The following is a 22,352-nucleotide window of genomic DNA, read 5'->3' as shown; positions in this document are numbered from 1 at the left end:
TTGAAATATGGCCCTTTGAAGTTCTGTCTATAGGAAAAGAAAACGTGAAGTTTGACTGCTAAGGTAATTTGATGTTTCGGACCCAAAGATGCATTCTGTTTCTCGAATCAGTATGCTCAAACTCTGTTTCTGCGTATTTTCAGTTTATAAGTGATATTCTTAGATAGTTAAATTTTGAGAATATGATAGAAGTCTAGAAAATGGAGATCCATGTCTAAAACTATCAAGTAGAGGAAGGATCTAGAAATATGCTGGCAAAGAAGTTAATCTGTTAAGAGGGTATTAAGGAGGGAATGACTCTTCGAAATGCATAACAAAATTCAGGAGCTGGTAGCTTAAATAGAAGGGCCATAACCGAAAGAGGGGGGAAGAATTTATGAAGATTTCAGCAGAATTATTGGGGTAAGAATTGTTCTCTTGCTAGGGAGATTTGTCTCGTTGGGATATTTGCTCATTTTCATTTTCTTGTTGAATCTTTGTGGGTGTTTGATTTATTGACACCAATGATGGCTGATATAGCTGTTTTATATAAGTTGATAGCTGATTTGATTTTTTATTTAAATTATATTATGCTTTTAAAAATTTATTAATTATAATGTCTTTAGAATAATTTTTTGTACCAATAAATATTTTAAAATTATAATAAATAATTATAAAATATTATAAATATGATAATTAAAATGTTCATTTTTATATATACTTACAAAATAATTATATTTTTATTATGTTGTATAATAAATTAATAATTACATGTCTATTTTAATAATAAATTAAATAATATGATATATATCATTGTTAATTATTTTTTTATATAACAGTAACCACAACTAATAAAAAGACATAATTTTATTAAACATTTAAGATATATCAATTACAGTGAGCTATCAGCAACAACTATTAATAATCCGTTATTAGCTATCAAGGTAGAGTAATCTCAATCATCTCATTGAATTTAGCTCAAGACATTGCAGGTCGCAAATTTTAAGCTACAGCAACAATCATATTCTAGTTTGGGAAAAATGAAGAGAACTGTTGCAAAATTGGTTACTAGTCTTGTCTTAATTCGATTTGATTTCCCATTAAAGCAAATAATAAATGTTGGAGAGCTTTGGCTGATTGTATTACTCATTCCTGTCTTGATTTTCAAGAGTGCCTAAAGAAATCAATAGGCCTTATATAGTAGTTTTAATTGAATTTACTCATTGAAGGTAGTTCTCAAGTTAGAGAGGGATTTTGATAGACTAAGGAGCCTAGATTGCTAATTTCAATCTCACAAGAATATACGACAAGAGTGGAGGCAATAGATTTATATTAATGAATTCAGAGATACCCAGTACAGTAGCTATTGCGATCCACAAAAATTCTTTGCAGATATAAACCTGCAAAATAGATAACGAATGGGTTAGAGATCTACCAGGGTGTTCCTAGTGAGAACCTTTTGACACTCAAGTTAAAGTTAATATGAGAGAATGATATATTAAATTGATTAGGGAGAAAAACATACATCCATAGATGATATGATCTCTTTATATAGGATATAGATGATGATTGGTTATAATAAGTTAATTATATAATTATATAGATATTATTAGCTAACATAATTATAGGATTATATTTCTATTTATAGTGCATAATTATAGGCATTGCTATATTTGACGATCCTATTAAAATTGATTATTTTTAATCAAAATTCTTTCCTTTTATTGAGTAGGTCTTTCAGTGGTTGAACCGACTAAACGAATCTCATGACTGAACTATTAAATATGATTAAACTCATGGGCTATCCAAAAACACGAGTTACTGGGTTATATGTGTGTGTGTGTGTGTGTGTACAAAGGAGCTATATCATTAGCCCCATTTAGTCACGAATCTTTAGGTTCGTTGTACTTAGACAATAAAGTTTTGACCATCAACTTATAGTTTTTTGGAGTGTAGACTATGGACTATCACTTCAGGTGGGCTTATACTTTCATTTATTTAGTCTGGTAAACTATTAATTTGAGTAGGCTAAACACTTTTATTTTTTAGCTCTGGCAGACTATCATCATGGATGGGATAAACACTATTTATTTAAACTAGTGGACTATCGCTGTGGATGGGCTAAGCATCCTTAGTTTATTTAGCCTAACATATTATAACTATTAATGGGCCAAGCACCCTTTATTTAGCCTGATGGATTATTGCCATAGATAGGCTAAACACCCTCAATTTATTTTTAGTTTGGTAGATAGTTGCCATGATAATCTTGATAATGGCAAATTATCGCTTTAGAGCTATTGGCTTTTTGAAATTGTCTGTAAAAATAATGTTTGTACAAACATTTTCATGAAGATAATCCATATAATGCATATTGTAGATTTATCCAAATTTCTCAATAAATAATATTATAAATGGAATGTATAATGTGCATTTCCAAGGGATTTACCAATTGATTTTGATAAAAAATAAAGGCCTTTAAGTTTAAAGAATATTTGAGAGTGATATGTTATTCATAAACATATATTCATTTATACATGGGTAAGTAGGAGCTAAATAAAAATCAAAAGTAATGCTAGATAATGGAAATTAGAGCAATAAATTTTAAAATAACTTCACATGTCTCTAATTACTATTCATCTTGAGGATAAACTTGGATTATAATTTAATTTAGTGGAGTTTATGCTATTGCTCCCAAATAATTTTAAAAATTAATTTTTAAAATCATATAACTTTTTCAAGTCCCATTAAAATAAAATACAATCATAATTTCTATTCATTTAAGTCAAGCAATGAATTTAATTTTGAAAGTAATAGAATTTTTTTCTCAAGAAATTGACTAAAATTCATATAATATTGATTAGAAGCATTATAGGTCATTTCAACAAAACACAGCAATGGTCCAAAATACAAACCAGAAGGTGCGGTGATGAACTTATTAAATGTGGCTCTTTTATAGTTATTAGCATAAATCAAGACTATTTCCTTACCATAGAAACATTAACAATTCTGTAAAACTTATTAAATAAGAATTTTTATAAGCTCAAATAATTTGAAAGTTTTGGAACTTCACAATGACCTCCCGTCAATTTTTAAATTATTAAAAATACTCCATAGCAATTAAAAATGTGATGGTTTTCTCTTTTTTTTTTTTTTTTTTAATGTCAAATCTTTGTAAAATAAAATATGAAAATATTACCTGAATCACATGGGTTTATATATAGGCATGTAATAGCAAAGAAGAAAGAGTGATGTGATGATAAAGTATTTATACTTGCTACAAGAAGAATGTCATTGATTGATCATCCAATAGGATATAAAGGCTTCAAACAAGTTTAAAACAAAATTCATGTGACTGTAAATAAAATTTTTTTAGATCAGACTTAAGTAAATTTAGAAATTTGCTGAGCATAATAAAAAAATTTTTGGCTGGGTTGTTGCAAACCACAAGTCATCTTCTTACTTAGTTTATTCTCTCATTTTGAGTTCGGAATATAAAGAATATAAGAAAGAGACATAGCTTCTTATGTAGTTTTCCATAGACGATGCCACTATTGTGTTCCATGAAAATTTTTTGTGGGTATGAACCTGCAAAATAGAAAATAAATAGGTCAAAGGTCGACCTGATATGGATCCGATGAAGACCCTCCGACACTCAAGTTAGAGTTAATATAAAAAAACAATGTATTAGATTGATTAAGGAGAAAAAACGTACATTCATAGATGATATGATTTCTTTATATAGGATATAGACGATGATTAGTTATGGTAAGTAAACTATATAATTATATAGATATTATTAACTAGCATAATTATAAGATTATATTTCTATTTATATTGCATAAATTAGAGGAGTAAAGATTTAAAATTGAATCTTTGAAAGAAGTGATATATACTAAATCAAATTAGGTTAGTTTATTTAATTGAGTACATTCTTATATATTAATAAGGTCATTCCATCTATTTTGAGTTGCATATTTCACTGATTATGACATAATATTATGTTTAAATATAAGATTTAAAAAAAAAATGTAATATCCTTCAATGCAGAAAATAAAAGGCAAAAGCTTAATTTTTGTTTTTATTTTTTTGAAATTGAATTAGTTAGTTCTAAATATTTAGTTGTTTAATAGTTTCGTCCCACTATTTACTTTTTGTTCCTTTTTCATTAGTTAAAATAATTAAAGATTTAAAATGTTATATAATTTAATAAATACTGTTTATTAATAAACCCTTTTTATTCATTAATAAATTAAGTTTATTTTGATTAAAGGTAAACTGTTCATATTAATTAGGATTATGAAATTCTAAAAAAATAAAAATATATATATATTCTATTATACAATATTTAAGCATGACCATCTAAAAAAATAAGCATAATATCTTTTTGTATATAAACAACATGATATATATTTTTCATTAGAAACATGTGATAACTAAATTTAATTGAGGAACCATGGACACGGGATCATATTATTTATTTTTTATAAATATAAAAATTAACATAAATATCACTATTATTTTAAATTTATTGAAATTTGATTATTTGAAACTGTATAATTTTATAAATGTCTTTAACAATTAATTATTTAACAATTTGCATGAAATTGATGTTTGGATGAACAAATCATATCGTTTTAACATAATTTAGAGTAAAGCAGCTTCTTTAAAAGCATCTTTCCAGATCTCAAAGAGTACTCTCAAGAGAAAGACTTGAAGAAAGCAAGAATGATTGAATTTTACAGGAAATCCTTCTCACATTTTCCAGCAGGGACTGTTTATTTGTAGTATACAGGCTGCAACACCTCAGTCCTCTCTATGTGCATAATGACCTAGTTATTTTAGTGGTTGGGATTTGGTGTTCATAAAACTCGTAAAAACTTGATATTTCATTGATGTATCCAATTAGCTTAAATAACTTTTAAGTCAAAATCAGTAGGTTTAAAATGATTAATCTAAATTATTTTAATAATTGGACCGTATTGTTTGTGAAATCCATGGAACTCATAACCCACATTGGTGAAAAGGGATAAGCTAAACCCAATTATTAAAATAACTTGAATTATCTTAGATCAAAAACATATAAAATAATGCTTTTTTAATAAAATAATTTTTTAACCTTTTAACAACAATTCCAAACCCCTTAATTGAATGCATGAATCAGATTATGAAATAATGGCTTCTCTTTTAATTTCTTCATTTTCTTGTTATTTTATCATCAAAAAGAAAATTTCCCTACTTTTTAATTTCTAGGTTTGTTTTTAGGTGAATTATTACAATTTTATCATTGTGATTTCTCATAATTAATAATTAAATTTTTATATTTTTAAAACTGAATTAGTATATCTTTATAAATTAATAAGGTCCATTCATCCATTTTAAGTACTATATTTCACTAGTTATGATACAGTCAAATATGAGATAAGTAGATTATGATGTTTCCATAATTAATGATTAAATTTTTATATTTTTAAAACTGAATTAGTCTATCTTTATAAATTTATAAGGCACTAGAGATTTTTCCAGATTCTTATTTGAATGGTATCAGGAAATCAATGGTCTAAAGTGATTTAAAATTTGCACTGGGTTTCAAAAATCAACAGTCGACCTTCATAAAAACTATTAAAACCCAATAATTTTAATGTGTGATTATGATGTTGCAAATTAATATTTTCCTTTTGCTTTTATGCATGGTTGGTTGAAATTTTAGATCTGTCCAATGCTGCAAGTCGATTATATTCATCTTTTAATGAAAATACATAATTAATAAGAAAAAAAAATTATTATTTAATCCTTTTATTTTAATGAAATTAACTATTTAGTACTTACATTTTGAAAACTATATTATTTAGTCTTTATATTTTACTTTATTATAATCTTTAATCTCTTTATCAATTTTTTTTCTGGTCAATCGATTTTAAAGTCGGTTAAACTATTATTTAGTCTCTTTATTTTAATAAAATTAATTAATTGGTCTCTATATTTTGAAAATTATATTTTAGAATAAAACTGTAAATTAAAAAAAATTCAATATATATATACACAATGAATATACTACACTTTGATTATTAATTATAATAGAACTCCAAGAGCTTCGCTTAGGCATACATATAGCCAGCAGTGTAATTATTGTCAAGAAAATTGGAAAAGTGAGCTTTAAAAGTGGCAAAAAATGCATATGGTTGCACAACTTCTCCATGTGTTTTTAGTACTATATATTGTCCAAAGACTTGTAAAATGCACACATGCTATAGTCTATAGATTACACAACTGCCTCCCCTGCATGCATGCTAGGAAGTCTTGTATTTTTGTCTTTTTCAGCAAATGCATATCAATTTCAAGTTTTGGGTCACCGTACGCAAAGTTCACTCTTCTTACCACCGTTTCAAAATTCTATCAACTTTGTTTCCACAATATTTATTGTTATTATTAATATTTTTTTGGTCTAGAGACGACCGAGTCCTTTCCTCGCTACTTAATTGATAAGTTGCCATGAAACACCTTTATTCTCCAGTTTCTAATTTCTATAAAGGTAGATATTGTTTAGCTTCTTGAACTCAAAAGGCTCTCAAGAGAAAAACCAAATTTTTTTTAAAAGGAAAAAGGCAAATATGAGTGCGCAATTAGTGTCTGAAGTTAGTTTCAGCTTGGCACTATTGCTAACTATATTCAGTTGGCAATAGCAGAGGTACCTATTGCAAAGCCTAACTGTACAGACCATTGAGGAAATATAAACATTCCATACCCTTTCGGAATGGGTAAGAAGAATTGTTATTTGAACGAATGGTTTGAGATTGAGTGCAACGAAAGTGTCAATGGGCATCCTAGAGCTCTTCTAAGTAGAATCAAAATGAAGGTATTCAATATTGATGCTGGCGGCAGAGTTACTGCCAAAAGTCCAATAATATCCTCCAATTGTTCCGGCAGGAGACCGATCTGCCTTTCAATTTGACAGGAAGTCCTTTCTTTATTTCCGACTATAACGCGTACATTGCAGTAGATTGCAACACCCTTGCTTTAATGATCGATAATCCCCTCCAACGCTTTGGGTGTGAGTCAACATGCCTTAGCCAGAAGTATGTTGATTGGAGAAAAATTCTTCCTAATCTCATAGAAGAGGATTCCAGAAGTAATTATTGGATAATGGACTATTATTGTAGAGGTACCGATTGCTGTCAGATGAGCATACCTTCATCCCTTCAGGTTTTCAATCCAAGTTTACGGGCCCTAGATGGTAATCAAAGCACAGATGGTTGCAACCTGGCATTTCTAGCAGGATCATTATGGCATTCCTAGATAGAAAAGGATCCAAGAGTCAATTTTCCGATGGTACTAGAATGGATGGTCAATTCGAACGGAACGGGAAGCCTATGGAATGGTGATTACTCGGAAACCATGGATTGCCACACATTATTAATGAGGTACTATTCCGTTGTTATTGCGACCATGGGTACGAGGGCAATCCTTACATTCGATGCACAGGTAAATTTAGTGTGTTGTTGTTTTACTTTTTTACTGCTACAGTGCTATTAATTAATATATTTAGAGTAGATTCTCATGACAACTATTCGCTATCTATTTCTATGATGTGTTTATAACTTAAGATTCAAAAATAATACATATTATACATTATTTATTAGGAATAATTGTTTATCAAGTATCTTGTGTCATTAATTTAAAAAAATTATTATAAAAAAATTTATAAAGATATAAAATTAATTTATCATATATCTATCTATAATATATATAAATATAGAAATGAGGGAGCGAATTTTTAAATGAAAAAAAATCTTTTATATATTTAATATAATTTTAATTTAATTGCCATAAAAATATTAATTAGTTAATTAATTAATATGAATCCTAATTGAATAAAATTTAGAAATATTAATATAGTAGGAAGTTTATATACTAATATTATTAATTTGTATTTTATAAAATATAGTTAGATTATTAATGAAAAACTAAACAAGATTAAAAGTTCAATAAAAAGCCAAATTAACATATCTTTCATAAAAAAAAAAAAGAAAAAAGAAAATTGTATTAAAAGTGATAAGACCAAAAATTATTATTGAATTTAAAATTTTACATTGTATTATATATAAATTATATTATTTTAATTATAATAGTATATAAATTTGATACTTATTGTTTAGACATGCAATTATAAAAAGAGTTAATTATCTTCAATTCTTAAAAGAATCCTAATTTTCCTATTTATTTTTAATTTTGACGTTATTTTAATATGTAATAAAAAATTATTACACTTTAATTTCATATTGATTATTTCTAAATTATCAACTTTCAATTTTAAGAAGGATAAATTTTAAATAATATAGTTTAAATATTAGTAAATTCTATGATAATATTTTTATAATTATCATAAAATTAATTAAATTAAATATGTTTATATTTTAGAAAAACATTTATAAAATTTAAAAATAATTACAAATTAAAAATAATAAAAATATACTTTGTATGAATAGATTTATTAATGTGTCCACCAATTAAATGGTATGAAAAATAAATTACATGTTACCTATGCAAAATTTTGTGGGAACCCAATATTTATCTATTTATTTATTTTAATTATCTAACAATAATTTAAAATATTTATCTAGAAATAAAATAAAATAAAATAAGATAAAAAATATTTTATTGGATGGCCTGTTTATATATATATATATATATATATATATATATTTTAAAATTAAATATATATGTAATCTGAACAACCTAATTCAATAATAACTCTTATCTCATTTTACACCTAATAGAACTCTTGAAATATATATACCCTAATCATCTCTTCTGCTAAACTTTGCTCTCAAAACCTGTTTGTCACCTCCTTTTTTCTACTAAATACTCTCAACAGGTATTTTCATTATCTTTTATTTATTGTTATATATATATATATATATATATATATATAAATTTACAATTTATAATTTGATGTGGGTAGAGAATCCCTAAATTTTTACTTCTCTATTCATCATCTTCGATTCTGTTTTCAAGGTAAAAATTCTCATTCTTTGTTCAATAATGGGTGAATTTGATTTTATTTTCTTTACTTGATTTGTTACAACTACTTTAGAAATTCATTTTTTTTTTCTTCTTTAATCATTGATATTGAATTGGGTTGATCATGAGTAATGTGAGAAAATAACATTGAATTTAGATTATATATATATATATATATATATATATATATATATATATATATATATATATATATATATATATATATATATTAAATTCGGTGGATGAGCAGAGACGATCTCGGTGAACGTAGATGAAGAATGAAGAAACGACCCAGACAAAACTCTCTCTTTTATAAATATATATATAATTTTATTTTATTGTTATTTAATATTTCTCTTTTGTATTTTGGGTGCATAGGAGATTCGAATATTCAATCTGTTAGTTGAAATTGTCTCTCGTCCATTGAAAATAACCATTGTCTTAGAGGTTCCAGGTGTGTGGTAATTATAGTACATGGCACCGTTTTAGTTCCTTTTAAAATTTCTTAGCATTAAGTTTGTTATTAAATGAAATTTTAAATAAATATTTTAATAATTATTTTACATGTGATTTTCTAGAGTTTTATTTTATTATTGAATTTTATTTCAATTTTGATTAAGTAATTGATTTTGTCAACTATCTTTGCATTAGAGCCATTAGGATTTTGGGAACAGTTCTTTAATATATTTATATTGATTGATATTTGACTATAAAATTTATCGATGTGTTACACTGAATTGATTTGAGATTGATTTGATCTTATTGACTCTCTGAAATTATTGAAATAAACTATTGGAATTGCACTATCAGTTATTATTTGCTATCTGAAATTTTTTATTGATTTTGATTGATTTGTACAAATTAATTTTCTGTTTTGAATTGGCACCTGTGCCCAGTATCTGTTTCTGTTATCTAGCCCCATCGTATAGACTATCACGATATTAGGTTGCAATGTCGAGTCATGCATCATTGTAGTTTATGGTTTGCATTATTATCATATGCATTGATATCTGTGAAGGAGGAGGAAGGTATCTAATATCTGGTAGCGCTCTTACCATCTGGCCTTTGGTGATGTGGGGTATCATCACTCTGATGCACTGTACCATAAAATTTTTATTGAATGAATTTTTTTTATATATATATTTTATGAAATTATTTTATTAATGATTTTGACAGTATAAGCATGATTTTATTAAATTAAAAATTTATTATGAAATTAATCAAGCGTCTGCCTGTTTCTATTCCGTTGTGTGTTATAATTATCATTCACTGAGCATTTAGCTCAAACCACGTTTTCTCTGTCTGTTATCTGTTTTATATCAGTAGAATTCTACAGTTGATCCAAATATTTAGTCCATTTTCTGGAGAGGGACAATATTTGATTTGTTCTCATGGTATGCCCGAATTCATGTTTTCTCGGGTTAATAATTAGTTTAGTTTATTAAACAGTTTAAGTTTTTATTTGAAATCTGTAGAGACTCCGCAACTTACTTATGGGATATTTATTATGTTTATTCAGCATTTTGTTTATTTGGATTTTGTCTATTTTTTGGGATTAGTAAGTGACAATATATTCATTCAAGATACTCTGATAAGGCTTGCATGATTTAAGAATACTTAAATTATGCGCCGGTCACGGTTTAGAATTTTGGATCATGACAAAGTTGGTATCAGAGCAAGGTTGAGGTCTAGTAAACTTGCGGAGCATAAGATCCTTAACATCTTTTTAGTTTATCATTGCTTTAGATGTTTGCGTCCTTCGTACCTTTTTACCTGTCTTAATTTAGCTCACATTTTCAAATTTAATGCTTGTTTATTAAAATGAATAGGTGCTTGGGTCTGTTAGATGTAAGAGGAGAACTAGGGCCAAGGGTTTTAATGGTGCAAACCTTGATCCAACAGGGGAGGTACCACCTCAAACTATTAATCAGACATCTGAACAGACGCCTATGGCTAAGACTAGGGCACAACCATTCTAATTAGCTACTGCAGCTCAAGCAGCTAGAGCTGGTCAAGTTACTGTGGCAGATCTGGCAGCGGGATTGCATGCAGTGAATCGTGCTATTAATACTATAATTGAGTACCTTACAACTCAACCACAGCAACAAGTGGTTGGCTTTATTTCAGCACCAGCTCAGGATAGGGCTTGATTCCTTGACTCTACAGACTTTCTCAAGCTAAAACCAAAGGAGTTCACTGGATAGGATGCATTAGCTAATCCCTTAGATTTTCTAGATGACATGGAGAGGTGTTATGACACTATAGGTTGCAGTAGTGCTAGGATGGTGATGTTGGCAGGAAATTAGCTTAAGGGAGTTGCTCGTGAGTGCTATATCTCTAAAAAGAATGGGCGACCTGAAGGTTCTATCCTCTTGCCTGAGTTTCACTCTCTCTTCTTAGAGCAATTTCTCCCTCCTAGTGTTCAAGAGGCTAAGGCTTTGGAGTTTGAAACCTTGAAGCAAGGTAAAATGACAGTTACAGAGTATGAGATGAAGTTTACCAAATTATCCCGTTTTGGTAAACACTTGATTCCAAATGAGGAGTAGAAGGCTCGCAGGTTTGAAAGGGGCTTACGAGACAGGCTAATTGATCGTGTAGCTCCTTTATGACTACCTAAATATGAGGAGGTAGTTGATCGGGCTAGACAGATGGAGATGTATGATGATGAACGTTGGGTTCGTAAGCAGCACAAGCGGTTTAAGAAAGATAGTCAAGGTAATCAATTTAATAGAGGATAAAGTCATCAGGGTTCTTATCAGGATAATAAGCAGGGTTCTCAGTCTACAGTTGGCAATGGGCACATTAATCTAGAGTTGGTCAGGGACGTGAGCAGAGGACTTATGCAGGGAATGCTCGTTATAACCAGATTAGCACTGAGCCTATTACCACTCCTTGTCAGCATTATGGTAAGCCACATAAGGGCACTTGTCATTGGGTCACTGGAGCATGCTTTGGTTATGGACAGCTAGGACACCGTAGCCAAGACTATCCTACTAGTGAGACAACTCAGGGTGCTGGTCAGGCAGCACATTTTGCTCCCTCTCAGGTTCAGATAGTTTCACAGTATAGTGGTAGAAGTCAGGGCTTTGGTGGTCGTGGTCAGGGTGGTAGAGGTTCTGGTGGTAGAGGATCTACTCAAACTCAGGGACAGACATCTGGTGGTAGAGGTCAAGTTAGGGTTTTTGCTTTAACTCAGTAGGATGCTCAGGCATCTAATGCAGTAGTGACAGGTACACTTCCTATTTGCTCATTTGATGCTAGAGTACTGTTTGATACTGGTTCTAGTCATTCCTTTGTTTCTCCATACTTTTCCATGAGATTTAGTACACCACCTACTTTGTTAGAGTATCCTTTATCTGTATCAACACCTATAGGGGATGCAATAGACACTGATATGGTGTATAGGGGATGTATAGTTCACATTGGAGATAGGGAATTAGCTGCAGATCTTGTTTCTTTGGATATATTTGAGTTTGATGTGATTTTAGGCATGGATTGGTTAGCCACTTATCACATTTCATTGGATTGTCATAACAAAGTTGTGCTCTTTAAAATTCCTAAGGAGGCAGAATTTCAATTTCAGGGATATTGCAGTATAGCCTCTAGTAATCTTATCTCAGTAGTGAGTGCTAGATGATTATTGCAAAAGAGGTGTAAGGGGTATCTAGCTTATGTTAGAGATGTTCAGGTAGAAGGTGCAGGTTTGGAGAATGTTGCAGTGATTAAGGAGTTTCTTGATGTGTTTCCAGAAGATTTATCAGGTTTACCCCCGAAGCGAGAGGTAGAGTTTGGTATAGACTTAGTTCCTGGAACTGAGCCCATGTCTATGCCACCTTATCGTATGGCACCGCAGAACTTAAGGAGTTGAAGGAGTAGCTACAGGACCTACTAGATAAGGGGTTTATTCACCCTAGTGTTTTTCCATGGGGTACTCCTGTGTTATTTATACAAAAGAAGGATAGGTCTTTGAGAATGTGCATTGATTATAGGAAATTGAATAAGGTGATTGTGCGTAATAAGTATCCTCTTCCACGCATAGATGACCTGTTTGACCAACTTCAAGGTGCAAAGTATTTTTCCAAGATTGATCTTCGATTTGGATATCATCAATTGAGGGTCAAGAAAGAAGACATACTCAATACGGCCTTTAGGACTAGGTATGGACACTATGAATTTCTTGTAATACCTTTTGGTCTTACTAATGCCCTAGCCACTTTTATGAATCTTATGAATAGAGTCTTCAAGCCTTTCTTAGATTAGTTTGTTATAGTATTCATTGATGACATTTTAGTGTACTCAAAGAGTAAATGGGAGCATGAGCAGCATTTGAGAATTGTCCTTCAGACCTTACGGGAACACAAGCTATTTGCCAAGTTCTCAAAATGTGAGTTCTGGTTAGATAGTGTGGCTTTCCTAGGCCATATAGTATCTAAGGATGGGGTGTGTGTTGATAAAAAGAAAGTTGAGGTGGTGTTTCATTGGCCTAGACCCACAATTGTGTCAGAGATTATTTCTTGGGTTTAGCAGGGTATTATAAACGGTTTGTTCAAGACTTCCCTCGTATTGCAGCACCTTTTGTGATGCCCCTTACTCGTCCATTGTATAGCCGAGCAAGAAGTGCCACATTCGGTGCCGGAGCACCCTATCTTATTTTATCATATCTATTGTAAACTTTTGATGTCATTTAAAACATGTATTCTATGTGTAGACTTTTTTTTTTTATATATATCTTATATCTGTGGAGACCCGGACAGAGCCTCCCCTGTTTTATTAGCATCTGGCGGGTTTCCACTAATCACCTGTTAACATGTCCATATTTATTTCACACATTTCCATATTATATTCTCTTGTATCATATCATTTACAATTATTTATGAGATCTAAAAATGAAGTATCATCTATTGCATTCATATAGAAATTCATAGATAATAAATTACAAGTTTTCATTTCAATCTCAAAGTTTAATTACAAGTCTAAAATGAAATACATCATGACTAAACATAATGAACCAAAATACTAGTCTATACATGGGCCCTACCAAAATATAAAAGACCGGTGAGGTGACTCTGGACAATGGCAGATCTGGTCAGAGCTCTGTCAGTGCACTACTAGTGCTGCTGCTGCGGCTGCTGGGACTGATCTCCAGTACCTACGCGATGGAAAACCAACGCACTAAGCATAATGCTTAGTGGTGCATAATTTATAATAACAATAATTTAACAATTTAAATAATAATGGTAAATTTATAATTTCTATGTCTTTTACATTTTTATTGCACTTTGGGAACAATTTAATTTATCAGGATCTTTTCTATTTACTTATTGTATATTCAATTTTAATTAATCATTTTTAATGCCCAAGAAACCTATAACAAATTATAAAAGCTGGATGCATGGGTGTATACTAGTTAGACAGCCATATGTCTGTCCAGTATAGGTCTGTCAAGCACAAGGCCAGCTGTCGAGCACGAGACCCACTGTCAGGCTTGTAAAGCCAGAAATAAAGTAGGCACAATGGCTAGTAAGTAGGCATATAGCCTGTAGAACAATCATACCAGACATATATTGTCAGTTCATGATTTTCTTGGTAGGCAGTACTGCTATCTGTAGTCCCTAATTGGCATACCAATTCATCCAAACTAAATAAATAAGTCTATGTATACTATGGGCAATTAAACATTTTTAATTATTTTAGCACTATCCACTGTTACTATTTTCTAGTACTGTTCATTGGTACCATTAATTTCATAGTAATAGGACATTAGTCCCAATTTACATATTCATATCATTTTTAATATTTAATTATCCTTATGAGTATTTTAATTATCATATATAGCATTTTTCCCATGAACCTTTCTTTAGGTTCATGTTGATGTGTTATCTTTATCTAGGAATTTGACTAGGTTAGGATGTCTATTTAGTCACACTTCCTTCATAATAAATACTCCTCTATGTTTAAACTTGAATTTTAATTTTTGAATCACTGAATTTGGGTTTATAGAACTCAAGTTATGGTTAAAATACCATAACTGGTCCCTTTGCCTCTAAGTTGTCCAAAATTTACAATTTCTAGTCAATAAACTTTGACCAGTCATTTGATCATTTTATGGTCATTTTTAGACTTAGGTTCCTTCACAAGATATGTTCCTCTATGTCTTAGGGACTCCCAGGTACAATTTCATAAATTTCCAAGCTTGGTATAGTGAGTTATAGTCAATGTATTAACCTAGACTCTCAGTCCTATAAGTGCAATAACCAACTCAGGGCAGTATGATTGACCCTCTTTTTAGGGTCTTTACACTTAGAATTTGGCAAAGGTGTTTAAATCAATGTTGTATCCTTAAGTATCATGTTTCTAGATCATTTTGGCACATCTCAAATGGAATTTCTTTGTGGGAGTTATGGCCAAATGAACACACGGGTATCAAATGGCATTCTGGGTTCAACTTAACATTTTTCAGATTTCAATTCCTAATTTTGACTAATATTTTCCCTAGGATGCAATGGTTTCTAGAGCTTGGTCAAAACATAAAAATTGTTGTGCTATGTCTTATAAAACTTTTGGCACTAGTTTCACTCAATTTGAAGCTTTGGAGGCCAAGTTATGGCATTTTTGCCAAAACTACTCAAGAATACCAAAGGAACAGTATTTTGGACAATTTCTTGATTGGCAGTTTTAGTGACCTGACTTTTGCTAACAATTTGAATTGGTTAAAGGCAAAACTGGGTCAAGTGGTCTTCATGAAAAGTGTAGCCCTATGTCTAATCTTTCTATTGATGTAAATTTTAGGTCATTTGGACCACTATAGAGAGAATTATGACCAAATGAACACGTACTGTTCATTTGGTCATTTTCTGGGATGGCAGTTTTAGTGACCCAAATTATGCTAACAATTTGAATTAGTTAAAGGAAAAACTGGGCCAAGTGGCCTTCATGAAAAGGGTAGCCCTATGTCTTAAGTTTCCATTAATGTAAATTTTAGGTCATTTGGACTAGTATAGAGAGAGTTATGACCAAATGAACACGTACTGTTCATTTGGTCATTTTCTGGGTTGGCAGTTTTAGTGACCCAACTTATGCTAACAATTTGAATTGGTTAAAGGCAGAACTGGGTCAAGTGGCCTTTATGAAAAGTGTAGCCCTATGTCTTAAGTTTCCATTAATGTAAATTTTAGGTCATTTGGACCAGTATAGAGAGAGTTATGACCAAATGAACACGTACTGATAATTTGGTCATTTTCTAGGTTGGCAGTTTTAGTGACCCAGATTATGCTAACAATTTGAATTGGTTAAAGGCAAAACTGGGTCAAGTGGCCTTCATGAAAAGTGTAGCCCTATGTCTAAGCTTTTCATTGATGTAAATTTTAGGTCATTTGGACCAGTATAGAGAGAGTTATGACCAAATGAACATGTACTGTTCATTTGGTCATTTTCTAGATTGGCAGTGTTTGGTCATCCGGGTTTGGGCAGAGAATTGGTTATGATTTTAGCAAAATTTGGGCATGGTGTCCACATGAAAAATGGGCCATTTTGAGTCTATTTTCACCTCCAATTGGCCTGATACCAATTGGAGTCACACATTTTCAGTTATGGGTCAATAAACCCACTGGACTCATTAAGTCCAAACCTGTAGAAAATTGAACACTCCCAATATCTCAATTCCTTCAACTTCCTTACTTCAATTTGCATGCAATACACTTCTATAAGCAACAATCTCAACTCAATAGGTCAATTTGAACATTTACACCAAATCCTCAAGCATTTACACAAACTCTAGTTTTCAAAGTTTTAAATTTTTACAAACACTACACAATCAAACACCCAAACATTTTAACTCATCACACATTCTCATGGAACCATTTTTCATCACTTAAAAGCAACAAACTTCAAGTTCCATGGCTACCAAAAATTCAAGGGTTCTTTCCTCAATATTTTCTTTTTGTTTTAATGATATTTATGCTTGGCTAAACATGCTTTTCATGTTTAATAAAGAGAAAAAGAGGGATTAGTGCACTAACCTTACTTGAGCTTCCCTAACTTCAATTTTCTTGCTTCCAATGGGTGTCTATAGCTTCCTTAGGGTGTGGGGAGTATTTTTTGTGAAGTGGGCTATGGGTTTTAGTGTGTAGAAGCTTGGGAAATCAAGCTTGGAAGCTTGATAACAATGGAGAAAATGAGGGAAAGAGAGAGAGAAGAAATGGAGGAAGAAGATTGAAGTGGGTGGGAGTTTGTCCTCTAGTGCCTATTTATAATTTTTTTTTGAATTTTCCTAAGCTTTTTCTTTTCTTTTCTTTTCTTTTCCTTTCTTTTCTTTTCTTTTATTTTCTCTTCTCATTTTCCTAATCTATTTCATAAATTTTAATTAATGTTAATTATTTTATTCTCTAAATTTTTTTTCTCAAAATTTTTCCTATATTTTTTTAATATTTATTTCATTAATTTATGCCTCCTCACTATAGTTAAGTGTAGTTCCAGATATCCTGACTGTCCGAACAAACATTAGTCGTCGGAACAGTAAAATGTACGGACTACCTACAGTGAGGGCGTTACACCTTTAACTAAGTTGATATAGAAGAATATGAAATTTCAGTAGTCTGAGGCTTGTGAAAAAAATTTTCAGGAGCTTAAGACTCGTTTAACTACAGCACCAGTGTTAGCCCTTCCGTCTGGATCAAGGGGTTAGGCAGTATATTGTGATGCTTCTAGGATTGGTTTAGGATGTGTTTTGATGCAGCATGGATGGGTTATTGCATATGCTTCTCGTCAGTTGAAAAGGCACGAGCACAATTATCCAACTCATGATTTGGAAATGGCTGCAGTAATTTTTGCTTTAAAAATCTAGAGGCACTATCTGTATGGTGAGACTTGTGAAATCTTCACTGACCATAAAAGTCTCAAATATATCTTTGACCAACGTGATCTTAATCTTAGGCAAAGGAGATGGGTAGAATTGTTGAAGGATTATGATTGCACCATATAGTATCATCCTAGAAAAGCTAATGTGGTGGCTGATGCTCTAAGTAGGAAGTCTTCTGGTAGTTTAGCCCATATATCTACCAAGAGGAGGCCTCTGATTGGTGAATTATATGAGTTGCTAGATCAGGGAGTAGAGTTTGAAATCGTAGCTGGATCATTCTTAGCACATTTTCGAGTTAGGCCTATCTTGATTGATCAAATTAAGGCTACTCAGAAGAGGAATTCTCAGTTGTGCGAGATTATAGATAATATTCATCAAGGCCAAGCTCAAGGGTTCATGTTAAATGATGATGGAGTTCTTTGTTATGGCACTAAACTTTGTGTTCCCAATGTTGATGAGTTGAGAAGAGAAATCATGGAGGAGGCACACCATTCTGCTTACACAATACACCCAGGTTCAACTAAGATGTACCGTGATTTAAGGGAGCATTATTGGTGGGGTGGCATGAAGAGGGACGTTGCAGACTTTGTTGCTAAATGTTTGACTTGTTAACAGGTTAAGGTAGAACATCAGAGACCATCTGGGTTACTTCAGTCGTTGCCTATTCCCGAGTGGAAGTGGGAGCATATTGCCATGGACTTTGTTGTGGGTCTACCTAGTAAACGAGGTGGTTACAATGCAATCTGGGTGATAGTGGACAAATTGATAAAATCTGCTCATTTTCTTCCTGTGAAGACTACATATGACTTTGCTAAACCTACACAATTGTATATAAACAAGATTGTTAGTCTTCATGGTGTTACAGTTTCCATTGTCTCTGATCGTGGTACTCAATTTACTTCTCAATTTTGGAAGAAATTCTAAGAAGCTTTAGGAACATGAGTAGACTTTAGTACTACTTTTCACTCTCAGACGGATGGACAGTAAAAAAGGACCATACAGACATTAGAGGACATGCTTCGTGCATGCATTATGGATTTTGGTGGCTGTTGGGATTATCATTTGCCTTTAGTGGAGTTTGCTTATAATAATAGTTATCAGGCAAGTATAAAGATGGCTCCATATGAGGCATTATATGGTTGAAAGTGTAGGTCACCGATTTGTTGGGATGAAGTTGGAGAAAGAAGGCTTACTAGACCAGAGTTGATACAATTAACATCAGAGAAGGTTCAACTAATTTGTGATCTACTTTTGACTGCTCAAAGTTGACAAAGAAGTTATGCTGACCCTAAGCGTAAAGATGTAGAGTTTATGGTTAGTGATCATGTATTTTTAAGAGTTTCACCTATGAAAGGAATCATGAGGTTTGGGAAAAAGGGGAAGTTTAGTCCTCGTTTTGTTGGTCCATTTGAAAATTTGGAGAGAATTGGAGCAGTTGCTTACCGTTTAGCCCTTCCACCTAATTTTGCACATGTACATCGAGTTTTCCATATCTCTATGCTTAGAAAGTATGTCCCAGATCCATCTCATGTTTTGCAGCCTTAGACCATACAATTTAGGGATGATATGTCATATGAGAAGCAACCAGTAAAGATTTTAGATCGATAAATTAGCAAACTCCGGTCTAGGGAAGTGGCTTTGGTCAAAGTCTTATGGCATAATCACACAAGTAGTGAGGACACATGGGAGCCAAAATCTGAAATGCAAGCCAAATATCCTCACTTATTTGATTCTTCAGGTTAGAATTTTGTCTGTTTAAATTCGGGGACCGAATTTCTTTTAAAGGGGGAAGTATGTGGGAACCCAGTATTTATCTATTTATTTATTTTAATTATCTAACAATAATTTAAAATATTAATATAAAAAAAAAATAAAATAAGATAAAGAATATTTTTTTGGATGGCCTGTTCATATATATATATTATTTTTTGAAATTAAATATATATATGTAATATGAATAATCTAATTCAATAATAACTCTTATCCCATTCTACATCTAATAGAATTGTTAAAATATATATACCCTAATCATTTCTTCTGCTAAACTTTGCTCTCAAAACCTATTTGTCACCTCCTTTTTCTATCAAATACTCTCAACAGATATTTTCATCATCTTTTATTTATTGTTATATATATATATATATATATATATATATATATATATATATATATATATATATATATATATATATAAATTTACGATTTATAATTTGATGTGCGCAGAGAATCCCTAAATTTTTACTTCTCTATTCATCACTTTCAATTCTATTTTCAAAGTAAAAATTCTCATTTTTTATTCAATAATTGGTGAATTTGATTTTATTTTCTTTCCTTGATTTGTTACAACTACTCTAAAAATTCTTTTTTTTTCTTTTTTAATAATTGATATTGAATTGGGTTGATCACAAGTATTGTGAGATAATAACCTTGAATTTAGATTATATATATATAGATATATAAAAGAGAGAGAGTTTTGTCTGGGTCGTTTCTTCATCTACGTTCACCGAGACCGTCCCTGCTCATCCAACTGAATTCAATGTATATATATATATATATATTATCTTATTTTATTGTTATTTAATATTTTTCTTTTGTATTTTGGGTGTGTAGGAGATTCGAATATTCAATCTGTCAGTGATGCATACATTTTGCATAGTCATTTAGGTCTAATTTCATAGCCATTTTATTTTATTATTGGTCATTTTTAGCCAATTTCATTAGTTATTTAGTTAGTTTTTCATAATTGTCAATTTTGCATTAATTTGTAATTTTTACTTTGTTTTGTAGGAAAAATGGTGTTTTTGAAGGACTGAAGAGAATTTTTGCCATTGAGGAGTGACTTCTACAGCCAAAGATGTCAAAAACAAGTTTTCAAGCTGAAATATGCATTGACCAAATTGTGCATAACTTGCCGCATAAGCTATGCAGATCTGCATAAGGAGAAAATCACTGTTCCAATACCTGCCGAATGGTGCATAAGGAGAGTGCATGGCTTATGCAGATTCACAACTCCCTTATGCACTCTCACGGAATTGTGCATAACCTATGCGCCAAGTCATGCAGTTTCGCATAAGTGAACCAGAATAAATAAAATCGCATAAGAGACTGCATAACTTATGCAGTCCACTTATGCAGTCCCACAAAGGATTCATTAATGAGCTGGCAGAAGATTCCCTCAGAAAATCCCTCCTTAAATACACCATTTTAGGGCTCCATGTCAGAAAATGCTATAAATAGCCCCATTTCCCATTTTAGAGAGAAAAAAAAAAGAGGAGAGCAGAAAAGGAAAGGAAGAAGAGGAAAGGCAGCAGCTGAAGAGTCACATTCACCTTCCACACCATTTCCAATCAGATTTGGAGATTTCTTTCTTTTCTTACATTTTTCCTACATTTCTAGTGTTTAGTTTCTTGTTTCCTAGCTTAGATTAAAGCTTTATTTCCATTTAAACTAAGGATATCTTGTAAACATTATGGGTAGTGAGTAGTTTTATTTGATTCTGGAGTAAGGGTTATAATATTTGAGATATTTTGTGGATTTTGATTGGGTAATCCATATTTTGTGGTCTTAATGAGTTTTATTCATTTCTTGTGTGCTTAATGACATGCTTAATGTAGGATCCCATTAAGTGATGTTCTTAATCCATGGTTGAGGCACCGAAAGGAGAAGACCTTGTGATAGATAATCAAGGAATTGGACTTAATTAACTTAGATCTAGAAATAGACTAAGGATTAAGAGGATTTATAGATTAATTAAGGAACTTAATGGGTCTTAATTAACTCTAACTCCACGAAAGTAGGATTAGATTGATTAAGGCACTCTTTGTCTCACTCAAAAGGGTATTCAAAGGATTTAAGAATTAATCTCCTTAAAACCCGTAAGTTCCACAAGATTGGATAACCAATTTAAAATCCCAAAATAGTTCGAATATGAAACCCCAAACTCCGGAATCACCTTTTTATAATTGTTAATTTCTAATCAAATTTAATTGCTTGCCATTTTAAATATTGCCATATTTGAACTTGCTTATTTCAATTTGATGCAATTTTAGTTTAATTAATACATTATTGGATAGATTATTAATTTTGCACATATAAATTTCATACTCCAATACCCATCAATTTATTGCTTTAATTTCAAAATTATTTTAATTTAGTCAACTTTTTATATCAAAAATTCAATCATTAACACAACTCCTCGTGGGAACGATATCTTTTCTATATTACTTGTACGACCCGTGCACTTGCGGTTGGGCCACATCAAGTTTTTGGCGCCGTTGTCGGGGAGTTGTTTGTTTAAGATTGAATTCTTGATTATTTTAGTTGTTTATAGTTTTATTTTTATTATCTTTTCATTTTGTGTTTGTTTGTGTTCTTTTTCAGGTACTTTTAATCTTTTATGAGAAGAGCTAAAAGCACAAGTGACACATCCTTATTGTTCAATCCTGAAATTGAGAAATTTTGTAAAGCCAACAAGAAAGAAACCAGAAGAAGAAAAGAA

The sequence above is a fragment of the Hevea brasiliensis genome, chromosome 1, assembly GCF_030052815.1.
Source record: "Hevea brasiliensis isolate MT/VB/25A 57/8 chromosome 1, ASM3005281v1, whole genome shotgun sequence".
In the NCBI taxonomy this organism is placed as follows: Eukaryota; Viridiplantae; Streptophyta; class Magnoliopsida; order Malpighiales; family Euphorbiaceae; genus Hevea; species Hevea brasiliensis.
The sequence above is the reverse complement of the archived record's forward strand: the minus strand, read 5'-3'. Positions refer to the sequence as shown.